The sequence below is a fragment of the Convolutriloba macropyga genome, unplaced genomic scaffold (assembly GCF_964194025.1).
Source record: "Convolutriloba macropyga unplaced genomic scaffold, txConMacr16.3 SCAFFOLD_1085, whole genome shotgun sequence".
NCBI classification, from domain to species: Eukaryota; Metazoa; Xenacoelomorpha; order Acoela; family Convolutidae; genus Convolutriloba; species Convolutriloba macropyga.
In genome coordinates this window covers 10,001-20,000 of record NW_027451409.1, presented here as the reverse complement: position 1 = coordinate 20,000, position 10,000 = coordinate 10,001, and the positions used below count along the sequence as shown (strand labels likewise).

The following is a 10,000-nucleotide window of genomic DNA, read 5'->3' as shown; positions in this document are numbered from 1 at the left end:
GATTTCTTTTCCTCCCCTTACTGATATGCTTAAGTTAAGGGGGTTCTCTCGCCCAATTCAGGTTATGTAGTTGATTGTCTCTTAATTGGTTCACTGACCAATATGAGACAGAAACCGATTCAGCAGTTTTGTTCGCTACTACTATCAAACACAGGTCGAAGTTTCCATTCAGTCATTAATTCCAACTTTCAAATGTTGTTGTTTCAGCTTTCGCTTACTAGAAGCAACATAATACTCGCTGCAATACAGACCTCGGGAAACCCTCACCGTGAATAAGGTTCACTCACATATTTCACTACATTTTGCGTGGGATTGGAGATGAGGCTACTCGTTCTTGCTCAGTACTAGGCTGAAAATTAACGAAACTTCGTTACAAACGTTCACATGTTGATGTTTCCGCTTTCGCGTACTCGAAACAACATAATACTAGTCTTTGTAATTTAGTTTCATAATTTCAACTGTTCTCATGCAGAATTTTTGCTCATTCTTATCCCAAATTTTGACCTGGCTACTAGTTACACTCCTTGTACTTATTGCAAAATGACCACAAATTTCAACAGCTTTCACATGTTGCTGTTTCGGCTTTCGCTTACTACAGTCAACATAATACTCGTTGCAAAATAAGTGCTCGGCATCTGCAATTTTCCAAAGACGAAGTTTCGCCAGTTCAATTTTCGCTCGCCAATTATGGCTACTAATTCACACGGTACTGAGCTCAACAACATTAAATTTGTTCAGCAAGACTTTCACATGTTGATGTTTTGGCTTTCGCCTACTAGAAGCAACATAATACTCGTCTTGTTAGCTCATTCAATGAGAATAGCTTTTCCCGTTGAGAATTTTTGCCTTCAATTGGCGTTGTAGTGAGTTTGGCTACTCAGATCACCAAATACTTGTGACAATTCGAACCAGAAATGTTTTCAATTTTCACATGCTGATGTTTCGGATTCAACCTACTAGAAGCAGCATAATACTTGTATTCAACAATTTCTGTATCAAATCCCAGTTTTCTCTGGTGCATCTTTGCCAAACTATTCCAAACTGCCTGAGTCTGAATACCAATTACAGGTACTAGTAAATGCACGTTACTAAGGACTATATAGTTCTAGGTTACTGTACACAACGACGTTCACATGTTGATGTTTCAGCTGCCGCTTACTAGAAACAACATAATACTTATCGTGCATACCTTTCCATAACTTGTCCTTTTCAGATGCATTAGTTTCCCTTTGTCTTGGCTTCTACAGTCAGACTGGCTACTAGTAACAGCACAGTACTAATCACATATCGTTCTACAGTTTGCAGACAACTTTCACATGTTGATGTTTCAGCTTTCGCCTACTAGAAACAACATAATACTCGCTGTATACATTTGTAGTTCTCTATGTAACTTTCATGTGAAGAAGTTTCGCCAGTCTTTTTGACTGTCTCAAATCTGAGTCATGCTTAGGCTACTAGTTGCTTCATAGTACTTATCGCCTCGAGATCATTGAACAAAACTTGATTTTCACATGTTGCTGTTTCAGCTTCCGCTTACTAGAAACAACATAATACTAGTCTCATTAAGTTCCGTCTCTTTGCAATTTTCTTATGAAGAAAATTCGCCATCACAATGACTCCAGCAGTTCTTGATCAAGGAATGCAATCATTGATCAGAATGCTATTATTTGAATCGGTTCTGCTTTAAGTGTTCCAATTTTATTGGAAGCACCAACAATAGAACATCAATGTGTTCAATCGAGAGTTATATAACCCTGAATCGGACGCAGTCAACAGCCGAAGCCGAGACCGCCTTTTGCGTTAGAGAGGTCGGTAAACAAATCTTGCGATTCATACCGAATTAACACATATAGCTGTGCTCCTCTTCGTAAAGCGAGCCAAGTGATCCCCTGTTGAAGGATGTATTTGGACCAATCTAGTAGCATTTGGTTTCCAACAAGCTCTCCCAAGTTAGCTTACTTATTGGGCTTTTCAACCAATTCGGTTGGCTACAAGCATCATCAAAGTACTAGCCACAGTTTGATCGCAAAATTCTACGACTTTCACATGTTGATGTTTCGGCTTGCGCTTAGCCTACTATAAGCAACATAATACTAGTCATATCATAGAGCGTGATCAGCTTGTGACGTTCTCATGATGAAGTTTCACCAACAGTGTCTCACTTCGAGCTTAAATCCAGCTACTAGTAACTACACAGTACTGACTGCAACGATAACTTTTATCTATACCTTTCACATGCTGCGCTTTCGGCCAGGGCCTACTAACGTCAACATAATACTCGATATAAACTTTTGTTCATGATGCAGCTTCCCCATGCAGAAGTTTCGCCTTCAAATGCTCTCTTGGCCATATGACGTAAGAAAAGGTTACTAGTAACATCACAGTACTAGCCACAGTTTGATTGCAAAATTCTACGACTTTCACATGTTGATGTTTCGGCTTGCGCTTAGCCTACTAGAAGCAACATAATACTAGTCATATCATAGAGCGTGATCAGCTTGTGACGTTCTCATGATGAAGTTTCACCAACAGTGTCTCATTTCGAGCTTAAATCCAGCTACTAGTAACTACACAGTACTGACTGCAACGCTAACTTTTATCTATACCTTTCACATGCTGCGCTTTCGGCCAGGGCCTACTAACGTCAACATAATACTCGATATAAACTTTTGTTCATGATGCAGCTTCCCCATGCAGAAGTTTCGCCTTCAAATGCTCTCTTGGCCATATGACGTAAGAAAAGGTTACTAGTAACATCACAGTACTAGCCACAGTTTGATTGCAAAATTCTACGACTTTCACATGTTGATGTTTCGGCTTGCGCTTAGCCTACTAGAAGCAACATAATACTAGTCATATCATAGAGCGTGATCAGCTTGTGACGTTCTCATGATGAAGTTTCACCAACAGTGTCTCATTTCGAGCTTAAATCCAGCTACTAGTAACTACACAGTACTGACTGCAACGCTAACTTTTATCTATACCTTTCACATGCTGCGCTTTCGGCCAGGGCCTACTAACGTCAACATAATACTCGATATATACTTTTGTTCATGATGCAGCTTCCCCATGCAGAAGTTTCGCCTTCAAATGCTCTCTTGGCCATATGACGTAACACAAGGTTACTAGTAACATCACAGTACTAGCCACAATTTGATCGCAAAATTCTACGACTTTCACATGTTGATGTTTCGGCTTGCGCTTAGCCTACTAGAAGCAACATAATACTAGTCATATCATGGAGCGTGATCAGCTTGTGACGTTCTCATGATGAAGTTTCACCAACAGTGTCTCATTTCGAGCTTAAATCCAGCTACTAGTAACTACACAGTACTGACTGCAACGATAACTTTTATCTATACCTTTCACATGCTGCGCTTTTGGCCAGGGCCTACTAATGTCAACATAATACTCGATATAAACTTTTGTTCATGATGCAGCTTCCCCATGCAGAAGTTTCGCCTTCAAATGCTCTCTTGGCCATATGACGTAACACAAGGTTACTTGTAACATCACAGTACTAGCCACAATTTGATCGCAAAATTCTACGACTTTCACATGTTGATGTTTCGGCTTGCGCTTAGCCTACTAGAAGCAACATAATACTAGTCATATCATAGAGCTTGATCAGCTTGTGACATTCTCATGATGAAGTTTCACCAACAGTGTCTCATTTTGAGCTTAAATCCAGCTACTAGTAACTACACAGTACTGACTGCAACAATAACTTTTATCTATACCTTTCACATGCTGCGTTTTCGGCCAAGGCCTACTAACGTCAACATAATACTCGATATAAAATTTTGATCATGATGCAGCTTTCCCATGCAGAAGTTTCGCCTTCAAATGCTCTCTTGGCCATATGACGGAACACCAGGTTACTAGTAACATCACAGTACTAGCCACAGTTTGATTGCAAAATTCTACGACTTTCACATGTTGATGTTTCGGCTTGCGCTTAGCCTACTAGAAGCAACATAATACTAGTCATATCATAGAGCGTGATCAGCTTGTGACGTTCTCATGATGAAGTTTCACCAATAGTGTTTCATTCGAATTGGTTCTGCTTTAAGCTCTCCAATTGTTTTGGATGAACCAGTTTTGCCCTTCGAAGCCACTTTTGTGAGCTTTTGTGGGTCTTTACCAAGAGGATATACCTCAAGGCCTCTTTCAATTCCTTTAAGTTCTTTCAACTCCTTTACAGTTTCTAGGTTCACATAGCTGCAAACCTTATTTCTAGTTTTAAGTCTGGCCAACTTGGGGAGAGTTGGTGCAGACCGTGACCAATTCTAGTAGGATGCCACAACAAGAATGTGATCAACTTAGCTTGTCGATGAACCTGCCCCACATTCAAACAACTCTATCGCCTTTTCCTCGTATAGTTATATGCGAGGGCCTCTCATAGAGAGCGCTGTTAGCAACCTTTTCCACATAGACGATAAAGTTGTGAGTGTTTTGCACATGGCTGTTGTCATCACCACGTGACGAGTCAACTCAGCTTGACTCTCTACACTCCGACAAGCTTTGCACATACGCCTTTAGTTCAGTATGTGTCTTTAATCTGACTCCGGTGCCTCAAGCCGGAAAAATTGTCAGATTATGATCATTATCGGTTAGTCATCCCGATGCAAGATCGTATCGTACTGTCTTTGTCTACCTCCAGATTCCGAAGAACAGGAGGAGACTCTCCCAGACCTACATATCTGGGAGAATGTTCAGAGGGCGAGAAGCTGTGGATTACTCTCCCCTAAGAACTGACTAAACTTTACCCTCGTCCAAGGTAAGTTTATTTTAGCTAGCCTTCTATGTAAAGGATCTGAGGCTAAGCTGTGTTTTTTCGAGCCTTTGGCTCGGAGCAAGTTCAGTGGGCGCCCCGAGTAGCTCAACTCTTTCCCACTGAACAGCGCAACGCTCTGTCACTCGCTGGGATTTTTGCGTGTCGGTTCTAACCACGCGACTTGTGGACCTTTTTAGGCCTTTCTCATTCACAAGTCTATAGCTGGGCTTCTATAACCCAGCTTCTGAGATCTAGATAGCTGCAGTTCTGCTAGGCTGCTTTTGCTAACTAGTCTCCCTTTAAGCAGTCCCTTGCCATGACTGCTGAACTATGTATCCACACAAGTAGTTTTTGAGCTCGATACATAATTCGAGATTGGTTGCCAAGCAATCTCTAGCGACAGAGCGTCATGCGCACTACAGACATGGCCTCTACCAGCAGCCATGCCCGAAGGAATCAATCACTGATCCTTCCGCAGGTTCCCCTACGGAAACCTTGTTACGACTTTTACTTCCTCTAGACAATTAAGCTCGATCCGCTTCATCCCGTTGCCGGAGACCGAAGTCCCAACAGTAGGAATTTGCAATTCTTGCTTAACTATCCAATCAGTAGTAGCGACGGGCGGTGTGTACAAAGGGCAGGGACGTAATCCCTATGAGTTGTTGACTCATAAGTACCAGGAATTCCTGGTTCACGTCTGCAAGTTACAACAGACGATCCCCTTGAAGCGCTGTACTTTTCTCTGATTGCCCAGTCCATTTCGGACCAAGGGCTGAGTACTCAATCTAAAAGTACACAGTGTAGCGCGCGTGCAGTCCAGAACATCTAAGGGCATCACAGACCTGTTATAGCCTCACTTCATCTGCGGTATTTAATTCCGCATAGTTCCTCTAAGAAGTGTTTGAATTCACATATAGTGAATTTCATTATTTAGATGGAGAAGATCTCGTTCGTTATCGGAATTAACCAGACAGATCACTCCACTAACTAAGAACGGCCATGCACCACCGCCCATATAATCATGAAAGATATTCAATCTGTCAATCCTTAAGATGTCTGGACCGGGTGAGTTTTCCCGTGTTGAGTCAAATTAAGCCGCAGGCTCCACTCCTGGTGGTGCCCTTCCGTCAATTCCTTTAAGTTTCGATTTTGCAACCATACTTCCCCCGGAACCAATAAACTTTGGTTTCCCGGTTAATCTCTTGCCAAGTCAAGATCGACTTTGACAAATTGTAGGTTGGTATAGTTTATGGTCAGAATTACGAGGGTATCTAATCCTCTTCAATACTCTGACTTTCGTTCTTGATTAATGAAAACATTCTTGGCAAATGCTTTCGCAGTAGTTTGTCTTGCCACGATCCAAGAATTTCACCTCTAACGTAGCAATACAAATGCCCCCGTCTGTTCCTTTCAATCATTACCGCACTCAGCCAACCGGCATCAATCGAGTAGCGGGTCATTCTCCATTATTCCATGCTTTATTATTCGATCCCAAAGGATGCTTTGAACACTCTAATTTTCTCAGGGTGAAAACACCGTTTCCACAGTTCGTCACATTTAAGTGCAAACTATTTCTTCGATGCGAAGGATGAGCGGAACGAGTCAACAGATTTAACTGAAGACCATGTTGCCGTTCTACTCAAACAGATCCAACTATGAGCTTTTTAAACGCAGCAACTATTGCATACGCTTGTAGAGGCTGGTATTACCGCGGCTGCTGGCACCAGACTTGCCCTCTACTCGTTCATCAATGGAGCTTTTAAGTCCATTCCATTCTGATTACAAACCATAAAGGTTCATATCATTATTTCTAGTCACTACCTCCTCGTGCGGAGAGTGGGTAATTTGCGTGCCTGCTGCCTTCCTTGGATGTGGTAGCCGTTTCTAAGGCTCCCTCTCCGGAATCGAACCCTGATTCCCCGTTACCCGTCACAACCATGGTAGTCCGTTACACTACCATCATAGGTTGATAGGTCAGAAATTCGGAAGTTCCGTCCCCAAGCCGAAGCTATCTGGGATCTTTCAGTTACTAGGACTCATCACGGGATGTGTCTGTACTTAGCAAATCACCCGGTGTAGTCTTGTAAAAGTCTCCGACAGTGTCGGACAATCAGCATGCATTAGCTGCAGGGTTACCGCAGTTATTCATTTAGCTTGCAAATCAACTAATAGATAGTAACTGATTTAATGAGCCATTCGCGGTTCCACTTTTTCAAGCTTCGCTTGCACATGCATGGCTTAGTCTTTCAGACAAGCATATGGCAACTGACAGGATCAATCAGTTTAATTGTACTTTGAACAATCTTTCGATTTGTTCGAATTTAGAAAGACATAGCCTTGCGGCCTCGTCAATCTTGCTTTGAGCTTTTTAAATCACGAAGAGTTTCAATGCATGCTTTGGCATGGCTACTAGTTACTACACAGTACTCTACACACTTAGAGTTACCCACGATTACACATTTCACATGCTGATGTTTCGGCTCGCGCGTACTAGAAACAGCATAATACTATGTGTACTGGTAGATAGCGCTCTGTGAGCATTTCCCATGAGCAGGTTTTGCCCTCCAAATCTCTGTTCTACTGTTACCAATACCGGCTAACAACTGTATCATACTAGGGAGAATTGACTCATGATTTAAAAACCAGATGTTCACATGTCGATGTTTCGGCTCTCGCCTACTAGAAACAACATAATACTAGTCTGTTAAAAATCTCAATCACGCCGCCTCTTCAGATACAGAAGTTTTACCTTTTATTGGTTAGAGAACAGCTTTCCAGCTGTCGACATGGTTACTAGTAACAACACCGTACTCAACACAAAAACTTTTCAACTTCACAACTTTCACATGCTGATGTTTCTGCTTTCGCATACTAGAAACAGCATAATACTTATTGTTTTGTCAAGTAATTTGTGTGTCTTTCCCATGTGAAGTTTCACCGGTCAACAATGTTTCCCTGACCAATTACGGCTACTAGTAGCTGTATAATACTAGGGAAAATGATTGAGGATTTAATATCAGATTTTCACATGTTGATGTTTCGGCTTTCGCCTACTAGAAACAACATAATACTAGTCTGCTAAGAAATCTCGCTCAAATTGCCTTTTCACATACAGAAGTTTCACCTTCTATTGGTTAGAGAACAGTTCTCAGCTGTCGACATGGTTACTAGTAACAACATCGTACTCAACACAAAAATTCTTCAACTTCACAACTTTCACATGCTGATGTTTCTGCTTTCGCGTACTAGAAACAGCATAATACTTATTGCTTTGTCAAGCTAACTCAAGCTAACTCAAGGTAGCTAAAGCTAGTTCAAGCTAACTCAAGCTAGCTAAAGCTAAGACAAGCTAACTCAAGCTAACTCAAGCTAACTCAAGCTAACTCAAGCTAGCTAAAGCTAACTCAAGCTAACTCAAGCTAACCCGAGCTAACTCAAGCTAGCTCAAGCTAACCCAAGCTAGCTAAAGCTAACTCAAGCTAACTCAAGCTAATTCAAGCTAACTCAAGCTAACTCAAGCTAACTCAAGCTAACTCAAGCTAGCTAAAGCTAACTCAAGCTAACTCAAGCTAACTCAAGCTAACCCGAGCTAACTCAAGCTAACTCAAGGTAGCTAAAGCTAGTTCAAGCTAACTCAAGCTAGCTAAAGCTAAGACAAGCTAACTCAAGCTAACTCAAGCTAACTCAAGCTAACTCAAGCTAACTCAAGCTAGTTCAAGCTAACTTAATGAAGTTAACCCAAGCTAACTTGGGTTAATGAAGTCAAACTCAAGCTAACCCGAGCTAACTCAAGCTAACTCAAGCTAATTCAAGCTAACTCAAGCTAACTCAAGCTAATTCAAGCTAGCTAACTCAAGCTAACTCAAGCTAACTCAAGCTAGTTCAAGCTAACTTAATGAAGTTAACCCAAGCTAACTTGGGTTAATGAAGTCAAACTCAAGCTAACCCGAGCTAACTCAAGCTAACTCAAGCTAATTCAAGCTAACTCAAGCTAACTCAAGCTAATTCAAGCTAACTCAAGCTAATTCAAGCTAACTCAAGCTAGCTCAAGCTAACTCAAGCTAACCCAAGCTAACTTAAGCTAGCTTAAGCTAATTAAAGCTAATTAAAGCTAACTCAAGCTAACCCAAGCTAACTTAAGCTAGCTCTAGCTGGCTGCCACTGTTAGGCCATTTGGGAGCGCTTTTCTCGCACTCTGATTGGCTGCCACTGTTAGGCCATTTGGGAGCGCTTTTCTCGCACTCTGATTGGCTGCCACTGTTAGGCCATTTGGGAGCGCTTTTCTCGCACTCTGATTGGCTGCCACTGTTAGGCCATTTGGGAGCGCTTTTCTCGCACTCTGATTGGCTGCCACTGTTAGGCCATTTGGGAGCGCTTTTCTCGCACTCTGATTGGCTGCCACTGTTAGGCCATTTGGGAGCGCTTTTCTCGCACTCTGATTGGCTGCCACTGTTAGGCCATTTGGGAGCGCTTTTCTCGCACTCTGATTGGCTGCCACTGTTAGGCCATTTGGGAGCGCTTTTCTCGCACTCTGATTGGCTGCCACTGTTAGGCCATTTGGGAGCGCTTTTCTCGCACTCTGATTGGCTGCCACTGTTAGGCCATTTGGGAGCGCTTTTCTCGCACTCTGATTGGCTGCCACTGTTAGGCCATTTGGGAGCGCTTTTCTCGCACTCTGATTGGCTGCCACTGTTAGGCCATTTGGGAGCGCTTTTCTCGCACTCTGATTGGCTGCCACTGTTAGGCCATTTGGGAGCGCTTTTCTCGCACTCTGATTGGCTGCCACTGTTAGGCCATTTGGGAGCGCTTTTCTCGCACTCTGATTGGCTGCCACTGTTAGGCCATTTGGGAGCGCTTTTCTCGCACTCTGATTGGCTGCCACTGTTAGGCCATTTGGGAGCGCTTTTCTCGCACTCTGATTGGCTGCCACTGTTAGGCCATTTGGGAGCGCTTTTCTCGCACTCTGATTGGCTGCCACTGTTAGGCCATTTGGGAGCGCTTTTCTCGCACTCTGATTGGCTGCCACTGTTAGGCCATTTGGGAGCGCTTTTCTCGCACTCTGATTGGCTGCCACTGTTAGGCCATTTGGGAGCGCTTTTCTCGCACTCTGATTGGCTGCCACTGTTAGGCCATTTGGGAGCGCTTTTCTCGCACTCTGATTGGCTGCCACTGTTAGGCCATTTGGGAGCGCTTTTCTCGCACTCTGATTGGCTGCCACTGTTA

At 42.9% G+C, this 10,000-nt stretch overlaps 1 non-coding gene and 1 pseudogene across 1 annotated transcript in view; both read right to left on the bottom strand.

Moving 5' to 3' along the window:
- Positions 1 to 66, bottom strand: part of LOC142356662 (large subunit ribosomal RNA) — a 3,522-nt gene extending 3,456 nt beyond the window's left edge. Inside the window, exon 1 of the ribosomal RNA XR_012761464.1 lies at positions 1 to 66. This exon is cut by the window's left edge and continues 3,456 nt beyond it. This is a non-coding gene — a ribosomal RNA (large subunit ribosomal RNA).
- A 1,683-nt stretch (positions 67 to 1,749) lies between these two features.
- Positions 1,750 to 1,901, bottom strand: LOC142356666 (5.8S ribosomal RNA; annotated as a pseudogene).
- Positions 1,902 to 10,000: the final 8,099 nt, after the last annotated feature.